This window comes from Giraffa tippelskirchi, chromosome 1, assembly GCF_054371585.1.
Source record: "Giraffa tippelskirchi isolate mGirTip1 chromosome 1, T2T-mGirTip1v1.2.pri, whole genome shotgun sequence".
Classification (NCBI taxonomy): domain Eukaryota; kingdom Metazoa; phylum Chordata; class Mammalia; order Artiodactyla; family Giraffidae; genus Giraffa; species Giraffa tippelskirchi.
The window spans coordinates 139,109,651-139,122,206 of record NC_137275.1 but is presented as its reverse complement, the minus strand read 5'-3'; the positions used below and the strand labels follow the sequence as shown (position 1 = coordinate 139,122,206).

The window sequence follows — 12,556 nt, the reverse complement described above, 5'->3', positions numbered from 1 at the left end:
CAGCAGTGCCTTAGATTAGAGCTTTTCACAGGAACGTTCTCGCTTTCTCTTTCTGTCTCTCTATGTTTTTCCTCTCTGACTATCCCACAGTTTGGGTTGCTATCTCACATTAGCTCCCTCAGGTTGTCCTCAGGGCATTCAGGCCTGGTCCTTACCCTAAGCAATGCAGCCTGCGTCTCCCTGTTCAGCCCCCAATTTCTGGTGGCAGACGTGAGCATATGGGCTGCTTCTCTGCTGGGACTTGCAGTTAGGCATGTAATCTGTGGGTTTTATTTATTTATTTTTTCCTCCCAGTTATGTTGGCCTCTGAGATTCCAAAACTCCCCACAGACCCACCAGTGAGAGGGTTTCCTGGTGTTTGGAGACTTCTCCTCTTTCATGACTCCCTCCTCGGTACTGGTCTCCATCCTTAACTCTTTTGTCTCTCTTTTTATCTTTTATATTTTGTCCTACCTCCTTTCGAAGACAATGGGCTGCGTTTCTGGGTGCCTGGTGTCCTCTACCAGCATTCAGAAGTTGTTTTGTGGAATTTTCTGTGTTCAAATGATCTTTCGATGAATTTGTGGGGAGAAAGTGGTTTCCCCATCCTATTCCTCTGCCATCTTAAGACCACCCCCGGGTAGAAAATATTTTGCCTATGTTTTCTTCTAAGAGTATTATGGTGCTATGCTTTATTTTTAAACCGTTTTGAATTTATTTTTGTATATGTGAGGAAGTGTTCTAATTGCATTAATTTACATGCGGCTATCCAACTTTCCCAACACTGGCTGCTGAAGAGACTGTCTTTTCTCCATTGTACATTCTCACCCCCTTTTTTGAAGATTAATTTACCATAGGTGTGTGGATTTATTTGAGTTCTCTATTTTGTTCCATTGATTAATGTCTGTTTTGTGCCAGTATCATGCTGTTTCGGTTACTGTAGCTTTATAGTATTGTCAGAAGTCTGGGAAGGTTATGCCACCAGCTTTGGGTTTTGTTTTCCCCCCTCAAGATTGCTTTGGTAATTCTGAATCTTTTGTGATTCCTTATAAACTTTAGGATTATTTGGCTAAATGGACTTGGATTTGGGTAGACTCCAGCAGTTGGTGATGGACAGGGAGGCCTGGTGTGCTGTGGTTCATAGGGTCATAGAGTCAGACACAACTGAGCGACTGAACTGAACTAGTTCTATTGAAAATATCATGGATAACTTAATAGGGATTGCACTAAATCTGTAGAGCTTTGGATAGTATGGCCATTTTAGCAATATTAATGCTTCCACTCCAAAAGCATGAAGTGTAATGCATTTCTTTGAATTTTCTTCAGTTTCCTTTGCCATTGTTTTATATTTCTTAGTATTTAGGTCTTTATCGGGGCACAGTGACTTTATAAAATGACTTTGGAGAAATGTCCCTCCTTTTCATTCTTCTGGAAGTATTTGAGAACAAAATTCTACCAATTCTTTGTTTGGTAGAATTCCCCAGTGAAGCCATCACGTCCTGGATATTTGTTTGCAGTATTTTTTTTTTTTTAATTACAGATTCTGTTTCATTTCCAGTGATTAGTCCATTCAAATTATCTGTTTCTTATTGACTCAATTTACGCAGACTGTGTTTGTAGACACTTGTCCATTTCTTCTCGGCTGTATAATTTGCTGGCATATAGTTCATAGTATTTTCTTATGATTTTTTTTGTATTTATGCAGCATTACTTGCTTATTTTGTTTATTTGGGTCCTCTCTTTTTTGTGTGTGAACCTGGCTAGAGGTTTGTTGATTTTGTTTATCCTTTCAAGTAACCAGCTCATAGATTCATTGATCTTTTATTGTTTTTCTATCTCTATGCTTTTATTTCCTCTCTGGTCTTTATTATTTCTTTCCTTCTGCTAACTTTAAATTTTGAATGTTCTTCTTTTCTAATTATTTTAGGTGCTAAGTTAGATTGTTTATTTGAGATTTTTCTTATATCTTGAATTTGACCTGTATTACTATGAACCGCCCTCTTAGAACTGCTTTTTCTGCATCCCATTGAAAATGTAAGGTTGTGTTTTCATTGTTATTTGTCTTGAGATATTTTCTGATTTCCTCTTTGATTTCATTGTTGAAATAATTTCTATCTTCTTAAATTTGCTGAGGCTTATTTTGTATGTTAATATATGGCCTATCCTAGAGAATGTCCCATGTGTGCTCAGAAAGAACTTGATTCTGTATTTTTTCAGGTGTAGTGTCCTACAGATATCAATTAAGTCCAACTATTCTGTTGTGTCATTTAGGATCTCTGTTGGCTTATTGATTTTTGTCTGGAAGATATTCCCATTGATGTTGGTGGGTGTTAAGGTCTGTTGTTCTTATTACATGCCTGTCAACTCCTTCCTTTATGTCTGTTAGTATTTGTTTTATATATTTAGGTGCATCTATATTGGGTACATACATGTTAATGAGTGTAATATGCTCATCATGTATTTATCCCTTTATCATTATATAGTGTCCTTCTTTCTCTTTTATTATGGACTTTATTTTAAAGTTTATTTTGTCTGATATGAGTGTTGCTACCCTGACTTTCTTGTCATTTCAGTTTGTATGAAATACCTTTTTCCAATCCCTCACTTTAAATATTTATTTATCTTTCACCCTAAAGTGAGTCTCTTACAGGCAAAATTTTGTAGGTTCTTGTTTGTTTTTTTTTTCCCCAATCTAATCCACCCCTCTATATCTTTTAGTTGGCACTTTTAGTCCATTGACATTTAAAATAATTATTGATAAGTATGTATTTGTTGCCATTTTAAACCTATTCCAGTTGATTTTAGAATTTTTCTTTATTCTTCTTTTTTATTTTTCCTTCTGTGGTTTGATAGTTTTCTTTTTTATTTCAGTTGAATTTCTTAGTTTCTTTCTTTTTGGTTATAATGAATCTGTTGTGTGTTTTTAGTTTATGGTTATCCTGGTTTTCAGTGTTAACCCACAACTATATCTACTGGCTTTAGATTGATAGTCATGTTAAGTTCAAATGCATTCTAAATGGTAAACATTTGGAGGTTCCCTTGCAGTCTAGCAGTTAAGACTCAGCACTGTCACTGCTGTGACCTGGTTCAGTCCCTGGTCAGGGAACTTCCTGCAAGCCATGCAGCACAGTCAGAAAGAAAAAAAGCAAACTAAATTTTACGCATTTTTTTACTACCCTCCTCCATAGTTTGTGATTTTGATGTCATATTTTACATCTTCATGCTTATCTTTTTGCTCTTCATTGTAGCTAGCATCGCTTTTAAAAGACTTTTGTTACATTTTAATCTGTGTGCTAGCTTATTTAGGTGATCTTCAATCTTTTTATATATTTGCCTTTCCTCTTGTGTCATCCTCTTTCCTTTAGATTCTTCTTTTCTATTTAGAAATGATTGTTCAGTGTTTTTGTTTTTGTTTTTGTTTTTTTCCAGGATAGGTTAAGTATTGCTGTATTCTTTCAGCTTTTGCTTATCTGAGAAATTTTTAGTTTCTCCTTCTATTCTAATGATAATCTTTCTGGGTAGAGTACCCTAGGTTTCAGGTTATTCCCTTTCATAACTTTGTGAATGAATGTAGACCCTATTAAACAGAGTGAAGTAAGTCAGAAAGAGAAAAACAAATAACTTACTTTAATGCATATATATATATATGCATGTGTGTATATATATATGTATGTGTATATATATGTGTGTGTGTGTGTATATATATATATATATATATAAAATCTGGAAAAATTGTATTTATAAACCTGTTTGCACAGAGAAGAAATGGAGATGCAGATGTAGATAATGGACTTGTGAATTTATCATGACATGCCCTTCTGGCCTGTAAAGTTTCCGTAAAGAAAACAACTGATTGCCTAATGAAAGTTGCCTTATAACTGATTTTTGTGTTTTTTTTTCTTACTCTCTTTGTCTTTAATTTTTGCCATTTTAATTATGTTATATCTTGGAATGTGTCTATGTAGTTTCACCTCGTTTAAGACCCTCTGTACTTTCTGTACCTGGATATCTTTTTCCTTCTTTAGTTGGGAAATTTTCAGCCATAATTTCTTTAAATATATTTTTGATCCCCTTTCTCTTTCTTCTTCTGGAACCTCAATTACACATAAGGTGACAAACTTTATAGTATCCCATAGATCTTGTATGTTGCTTTTATTTTTCCTTTATTTGTCTTTCTGTCTGCTGTTCTGATTAGGTGATTTACGTTATTCTGTCTTCCAGATTACTTATTATTCCTTTGCATATTTAGTCTGCTATTTATTGCCTTTAGCTCAGTTTTTATCCCCACAATTGAATTGTCCAATTTGATTGATTCCTGTTCATAGTTTCTAGCTGCTTGTTTTAGTGATCTGCATTTCTATCAGCATTCTTCTTTAATTCCTTTTAGTTCAGTTCAGTTCAGTCACTCAGTCGTGTCTGACTCTTTGTGACCCCATGGACTGCAGCATGCCAGGTCTCCCTGTCCATCACCAACTCCCAGAGTTTACTCAAACTCATGTCCATTGAGTTGGTGATGCCATCCAACCATCTCATCCTCTGTCATCCCCTTCTCCTCTTGCCCTCAATCTTTCCCAGCATCAGGGTCTTTTCCTTTAGCATTTCCATTACCACCTTTTTGAACTAGGGGTCTGCTAGACAGACAGGAGAGGTCTGTTTAATTGTTTTTTCAAGGAATTTCTCTTATTCTTTGAATTGGGAATATTTCCTCTGCTTTTTCATTTTACTTAAATTTTTCTGACTCTGAATTAGGAGAAACAGTTATCTACTGTGATTTTGAAAGACTGCTTTTATGTGGGAGCCTTCCTGTGTAGATTGTCCAGCATTTTTGGTGTGAGGGCTGTTTTTGATATGGATTCCTGCCACGTCTTCTTAAGAGTGTGCTGGACATTTTCCCCTTGATAGAGGGTGTATTTGGTATTGTGGTTACCAAAGCCTGCACTGGATGTTGGGTGAGGCCTTCTCTTTATTCTGTGACTGTCAGCTCTGTTGAAGGGCAATGTCTGCTCCCTAGTTGTTGAAATAGAAGACCCTGGATCTCATTCTATGCTGCAGTGAATGAATGTAGGTGGGACTTGCATGCTCCACTAAGAAAAGAGCAGCTGTGTATTATTCTCCACGGACTGTCTCTTGGGGCCCTGCTATTTCATACACCACCGGACACCAGTGTGCACTCCAAAAAAGCCTGCTGCTGCCAGAAGAGCTGACCCTGGACCTGCCCCTCACTGAGGGCTCAGATGTTGGCTCTGCCCCTGGCATGTGCAAACTAACCATGGAGCCCCAGGCCACACTTCAGTTCCTTCAGGCTTCCTCTGCACAGCTAAACTGAGTCCTCTCCTTGGGTCCGTCCACTAAAGCCTGAGTTTCAGTACCTAGGCACTGCGTGTGCTAGCAGGCATTTGTTTTGAGTCAAGACGTGTGATGGCATGGCAACTGTCGGTGCTGGTCTCTTTCTGCCCTGTTTGTTAGCAAGCCAGCACTGTGCACACTCTTCTTGAGCAGAGTCCAGTTCACTCTAGCTGTCTATCCTAGCGCACCTCCTAGCCAGTGGGTTCTTAGGACAACCAAATCTTTCCTCTCTCTCACAACTCCCTCTGAAGAACATGAATCCTGTCCCGATTTCTTTTTTTGTTTATTTGTTTTCTTCTCCTTTTGTCCTACTAGATTATATGGGGCTCTTTCTTGCAGCTTTGGTTGTATAAGAAATCTTCTGACAGCCTTCACTTGGTTTTTTGTGTGAATTATTCCACATGTAGATACATTTTTGATGTGTTTGTGGGGGGAGGTGAACACATTTTTGTACTCTGCCATCTTGATCTCCACTTGTTTTTTTTTAAATGATTTCAAAAATTGTAGTTGTGTTATAAACACAAATTTATTATTTTTATGTGCCAGGCAGTACCTAAGATTTCCACAAACATCATTTATTTTAATCCTCACCATAACTCTGAGTTAGGTGCCTCTAATCTCTGCAATTATAGTTGAAGATACTGATTTACAGAGATGTAAAGTATCTTGCTTGAAATCACAACTAATAGACTGAAGCCACATATTCTTGCTCCAGTGTCAGTGTTTTTAACCACTGCTACATCATCTATAAAACAAATTGTTATAAATTAATACAGTTGCTAACACTGGTCTGTTCATCAAGACCAATGCTGGCTGTGTCCCTTTGTCTTACAGCATATTTAGTGTTAACCTTTGCTATTTTTTTTTTTTTAATTATAGACCAGACTGGCCTGTTAGATGCTAATATTTCTCCACTTTCTATGAAACTTCCCTTGCTTATTAGAACAATTTGCTCCAAGTAACCTTGAGTAACTTCTTGGATGGGCTAGTCTTGTTATCCTCTCCTGTGGCAGAACATTTAATGTCCACTGAATATCCATGTATTCTCCCACATTCCTCCACCTTCTTCTAATCAAGCAGAGTCACTAGACTAGTTCTGACAAGTAAATTTTGAGAGAAAGTGGTACGTACCTCTTCTTGGCAGTATAAACGTCCCAGGCAATTCTCTAGCTTTTGCCTTGCCCTGCTTTCCCTCACCTTTCTTTTGTTTTCCTTTCCTTTCTTATTAAATTTCTGATTTTGGAAGAACAGTGAGAAAACTGCTCGTTGTCAGTATGTAGTGTTAATAAGCTTTTGCAACCACATTTATTGGGTTACCTAATTACTAAGTACATGATGATTTTGCATTTTATCATTTATAACCTGAAATAGATTTGAATTAACAATTTAGTGACTTGGTCAACCAAAATGATTGGGACTGTACTTGAAAACAAGCATTCTTGATTAGTACCAAACTTGTAAAATAGTGTGTGACTCATAGGAATTCATGATGTGTATATATATATATACACACACACATATATATATATGTATACATATATATTATATAAAAATAATGTATTAAGCACCATAAGAGGAACATAAAGTACAGTGGAAGGGTAGAGGAAAGAATTTGAAAAGGAGTGGATACAACTGAAACACTGTGTTGGACACCTGAAGCTATCACAACACTGCTAGTCAACTATATTCCAATATAAAGTAATAAGTCAAATAATTTTTCAAAAAAAGGACAATTGGCTATTCATAGCTGACTCAATGAATGAATTAATATTTGAAATATATTGAATTTTCTAAAATCTTGATTTTAGTTTGTCTTCTTTTTATTTGTCTCAATTATAAAAAGTGGGCTTTTTATGGATTTTTAAAAAATAAATGGTACCTGTTTAAGGAATTGTGTCACACTGCTATTTTTAAGAGATAGTGCTGGTGAATAGAATTAGATGAATAGAATTTTTAAAGTATATGCTATTATTTGGCATTTTTTTTACTTGCTTTCCTTCTCCATTTTTTTTTTCCTCCAGTGTAGACCATGCTTTGGTTCCTCCTAAGAAGTGGACACTTACAAAGAAATTTTGACATACATGATCTGCTTTTAAGATTTGAGGTAAGAAAATATTTATTCTACTTTTTATTTTATATCTGAGGAAAATCAAAACAAGAGAAACTGAGTGAATTATCTCAGGCATCACAAGTGATCCTCCTCTGCATCACTCTACTAAGAGAAAATACAACTTTATTAGCTATAAATACAGGATGTAACTCAGGTGAAAGCAAGGCACGAGCTTGAACCATAAAGGGCTATGGAAAAATAACAGAAGATAGTGTAAATGTAATCTAATGTAAATGAAATAGATGAGAACTATGTTTGTTTCATCTGACCAATTTAAAACTCACAAGCTGAGGGAAAAAAATGGCAAATTTTTCTAGGTTTACATACTGTGAGTCTAACATGAACCTTTGTATCTTTTATGATGATAGTTCTGAAATTATATACTTACTTACTTTTCTCTCTCTGTTTGCCCTTCCTTCAAAACCATCCAGTTGAGTTGCTGATGTAAAAGTCTGGGTACATTTTAATGTAATAAAAAATGTAATACAAAGCCCACAAAGCCAGTAAATACCCTCTTTGTCTCTGATGCATGTCAGGAAATTGAAGTAAATAGATTTAAAACTCTAACATTACAGACTATGAGATTAGAAAGCCATTAGCAGTCATAAGCCCATTAGAACTCTGGGCACCCAAAGACTGTTACAGGGAAATTTCTTGACCAGATTAAAAAAAATATATCGATACCATCCTTCTTTCATTATTCAATGAAAGGTTTTATTGAATGCCTTGTTGTTAGTATTCTGTTCCTTTCTGTAATGGGTGCTTTTAAACAGAAAAAGTTTCATGAGTGTCCTCTTTAAAGAAAAAAATAAAAATAAAATAACAACAAAAGTGACTGCTTGTTTCTTTGACATCGTAAGTGAGATGATGTCATTTAACAGTCTGAGTAGAGGAAAAATCTTGACTATTTTCAGTTTCTGTCTGTTTTCTTAGTCTTTTCTCTTGCTGCCCTGTTATTTGTCCATACTCTTCACCAAACAGAGACCTGTGGTAGCTGGATCAATGAACATCTTCTCGAGTCTCCTGAAAGTAGTACTGTGTACTCCAGAAGATGATAGGGAAGAAAGAGTGTCCATTCTTATTGCATCCTTTCAGAGTTTTCATTCCAAAAATGGTTTCAAATTGAAATGAAATAACTTTAAGCCTACTATTTAAGTACAGGATCAGAATGGGCAATGATGGGGAAAAGAAGATTAAGGAAAAAAAAAACAAAACTGGGCAATAGGTGTGATCATCTAAGGCACTGATGGACTGAGATAACGAATAGAGTAAACTGCAATGTTTTAAAACAGTAATTCATTCTTATTTGTGAAAGTTACCATTTGACATACTTACTAGAAATCCAAATCTTTCTCTAAAAGAGGAGTACATGAATTTTACTATACTGAATTAAACAAAACCTTTACAAATGAGTGCTTGCATTGTATAGTGTACTAGTTTGCCACTCCCATCCCTACAGTCCTAGAAAAAAAAAAAAAAGATGACTGGACTACAGTTAACACTGAAGGGAAGTCGTGCCATAAGATGACTGATAATTATTGCACTTGGCACAATTCTCTTTATTGATACTTCACTTACATCACTGCAGTTTCTAGTTCTTTCCCATCATTTTATTTTATTAATTTTTCAGTTTGCTCCATTTATAGTTACTTCTCCATCATTTAAAATCTCCATCATTTTCACTCTGGATTACAAGCATTGCCATATTAAATACAAAGGCTAGGGAATATTAACAATTACAGAAACGACCTTGCAATTCCACAAGAAGCTTTACTTTTATTACATTAAAAAGGCACTGACTGAAAACTGAAACTCTATTCTTCCTTTCAACAACCTGAGTCAAAATTACTGTTTAATAATTCATATCAGAGCTCAGTCAACATATTTCTTTGATCAGGACACAACTATATACTGGTAACACAATAGAATTAAAAAAAATCTGACTACTTCATTACATACCTTGTTGTAGTTTGATTATTTACTAAGTTGACTGTGGGTGAAGCTAGTAGATGCCATTTTGTGTAAATGTGAATGCATTAAGTATACAGTTTAAGAATTTGACTTGAAATTTTCAGGGGAAAAAGAAATTGTTGCCTATTGTCTTATAGTCAGGACAGCACTTTTAGAGGTAATCTAATCAAAATGCTTTTTTGAATATCTTCCAAGTAGAAGATGGCTGGGAATGATGTTCCAGTCATCAGTAAGCAACTAATGAGCTACCTAAGTGCTTTTATCTACTCCTGGCTTAATATGAGGCCCAGAAACTATAGAACCAGCAATTGGTAGCAGAGGGGCCTGAGCCTCTTGGTTTTATCATACTATACAGCCAACCCATTACAAATGTGCTAGCCACACACATGGGGTGTTAATTGGAGCTTGGCACTCCCTGGAGCATGACAAATTAATTCTCCACCAGTTAGAAATAAACACACCCTCAAAGGGCTTTTATTAACTACTATGAATTTGGGACTTTTTAACTCTTTTTGAACTACTCCATTTATTTAATACAAGTTTAAGTGAAATTAAATCCCAAAAATGTACCTTTATTCTGAAGACGCAAAAATGCGCTAAAGTAAAATTGTGGTTAATATGTGGATTGTCTGATATGCTTTATTGATTGTATGGTTTGATTTCTTTCCTTATTAATTGAAAAGTCATTCCAAAGTTGTTTTCTTTCTTTAAATCTGCTGTAGGGTAATCTCACTGTAATGCAATACTGCATAATGATTAAGAGAGTATTTAAAAAGGCAAGCAAATTTAAAAAGGACTCAGATCTTACAAGTCTGAAAACTGTCTCTACTAATTATTTTATTTGCAGCCTTGAGAAGCATCTACTCACTTTGTCCACACATGTAAAATGAGAAATCATAGTATTTTAGGATTGCTGTGAAAATTAAATGTGAATAGCACACATATTGCTGAATATAAAGTCTTTGTATATGGATCATAGCAATTCAAATGTGCAAATCATGGATTATATTTGGAAAAAATTCACACATCTTTCCCCAGAATATTGCACTAGGGAATCATGTATTTTTAAATATCCTTTCAACATCTGGCAAGACTGAAAAACTTCCTTTTAGTCAGGTTAACCCATTATCAAAGTTTGCATACATGCCTTTGCATACATGCCAGAATATATTACTTCTCTGTACAAGACTCTTTCCAAAAGCCTTTCATCCCAACCAAAGTTAAAGCCATATATTTTTAGTAGCCTATGAGTGTTTATATTCTCTACCACTTTTTCTACTCCTGCTATACTGGCCTACTTCTTGATATTCTAACCTTCAAGGGGAAATAAACTCCTACCTAAGGATTTAAATTTTTGTCTTCCCCAGATTTCTACATGATTCACTTCTGTATTTCCTTAAGGTTTTTGCTCAAATGTCACCTAATCATAGAACTTTACTGGCCTCCTTATATAAAAGAGAAAGTCCTTCATCTTGGATCATCCATCCTTTAAGCCATTTTTTATTAGCCTACACCAAAATACAAGTTCTGTAAAAACAGGGAATATTTTTTCCTCTACTGCTTACAACAGTTCCTGATACATAGAAAGAACTTGAAATAGCTTGACTAACAATTGCAGAATCCAAAGTAGCAGTGAATTAAACAAAACAGTAACCTGTTTTGCTCTCACAGAAGTTCCCCATACATATCCAGGTATGGTAGGACATTCCCATGTCAGACTATGGGTTTCTTGTTTTCAGGGTCTTAAGCTTCAGGATAGATGCTTTAACTCTAACTCCAGCTCTCCACCTGCCATGTCTGTATTCTAGTTGGCAGAAAGGGGGAAAGAGAACGCCATACCTCTTTCATTTTAAGGGCATTTTGCAAAAGTTGCAAATACCACTTCTAATATATATCATTGGCCATTAGTCATATAACCAAACTTGATTACAAGAGATGTTGTAAAATAAAGTGTTTGGGGCAGTCAGACATACAGCTAAAATTCCATAGTTCTGTTATAGGAGATGGGAAGAATAGATATTGATGGAAAGCTAGTGGACTCTGGTACATTTCTAAGTGAATATTTGTAGGAAAACTATATTAGAAAGGGCTAATTTTTAAATTTTATTTTGATTCCATAAATTGCAAAACCAGTTAATTCTAAACCAAAATATCATGAGTTATAAGGAGTTATGATTTTGTTATTGTTCAGTCACTACATCATGTCCACCTCTTTGTGACCCCATGGACTGCAGCACGCCAGGCTCCCCTGTCCTTCACTATCTCCCAGAATTTGCTCAGATTCATGTCTATTGAATTGGTGATGCCGTCCAACTATCTTTTCCTCTACCACCCACTTCTCCTTTTGCCTTCAATCTTTCCGAGCATCAGGAATTTTTCCAGTGGCTCAGTTCTTTGCATCAGGTGGCCAAAGTATTAGAACTTCAGTTTCATCATTAAACAGTTATGATAATAGTGAAATGTTGTTTTATATTCTTAACAAACCATTGCTAGAATGAATGATGAGTATTCATTGAAATATTTCATTTTGATATTGGAGAAAAATGCTGTCTACAAAATCTAAACACATGAGTTGAACTCTTAGTTTTCATGTAGACTCAAAGAATAATGTTCCCTAATTCTGTCTTTCATTCTTCTTTTTGATCCATGCAATAAAGAATAGTGGTTGATTAGCTCAATCAGGTTACCTAGAGTTCAATAAATCCTATTCTGTTCCATTATATTCTCCATCTTGAAGTTATTAAAGTCTGCTTTTAAACAAACAACGAAAAAAAAAAGGAAACTTAAAAACAATCTTACTTTCTTTAAAAAAAAAAAGCTTCAGTGCATTTCCCCTGTCAATTGCATTTTCTGCCTCTGAGCCTTCTCTGAGCTATTTCCCTGATCTGTGAGGCAAGGGATTCTGCCTGCCAGCTTCCTGAGCAGATCTAGGGGAAAATTAACACATCCACAACTGAGCTCAAGCATTGCTGACATCTGGTTTACTCATTTTCACAGCACACTTGTACTGCACCCTATTGCCTTCTTCTTATGCACTGTTTTATCATGTGGCTCATTTCAAGAAAATGCATTTAACTTTTAGGTACTACTCTGTGGTATGAAGTGTGGCAAATAGGAAATAAAATAACCTTGAAAGAGCATTTCCACCTA

At 35.5% G+C, this 12,556-nt stretch overlaps 1 long non-coding RNA gene across 1 annotated transcript in view; it reads left to right on the top strand.

Annotated features, from left to right (window-relative positions):
- The window catches only part of LOC145509469 (uncharacterized), a 78,318-nt gene extending 66,459 nt beyond the window's left edge, over positions 1-11,859 (top strand). Inside the window, exon 2 of the long non-coding RNA XR_014056105.1 lies at positions 7,347-11,859. This is a non-coding gene — a long non-coding RNA (uncharacterized LOC145509469). The remainder of the gene's footprint in view (positions 1-7,346) is intronic.
- The last annotated feature ends 697 nt before the right edge of the window (positions 11,860-12,556 follow it).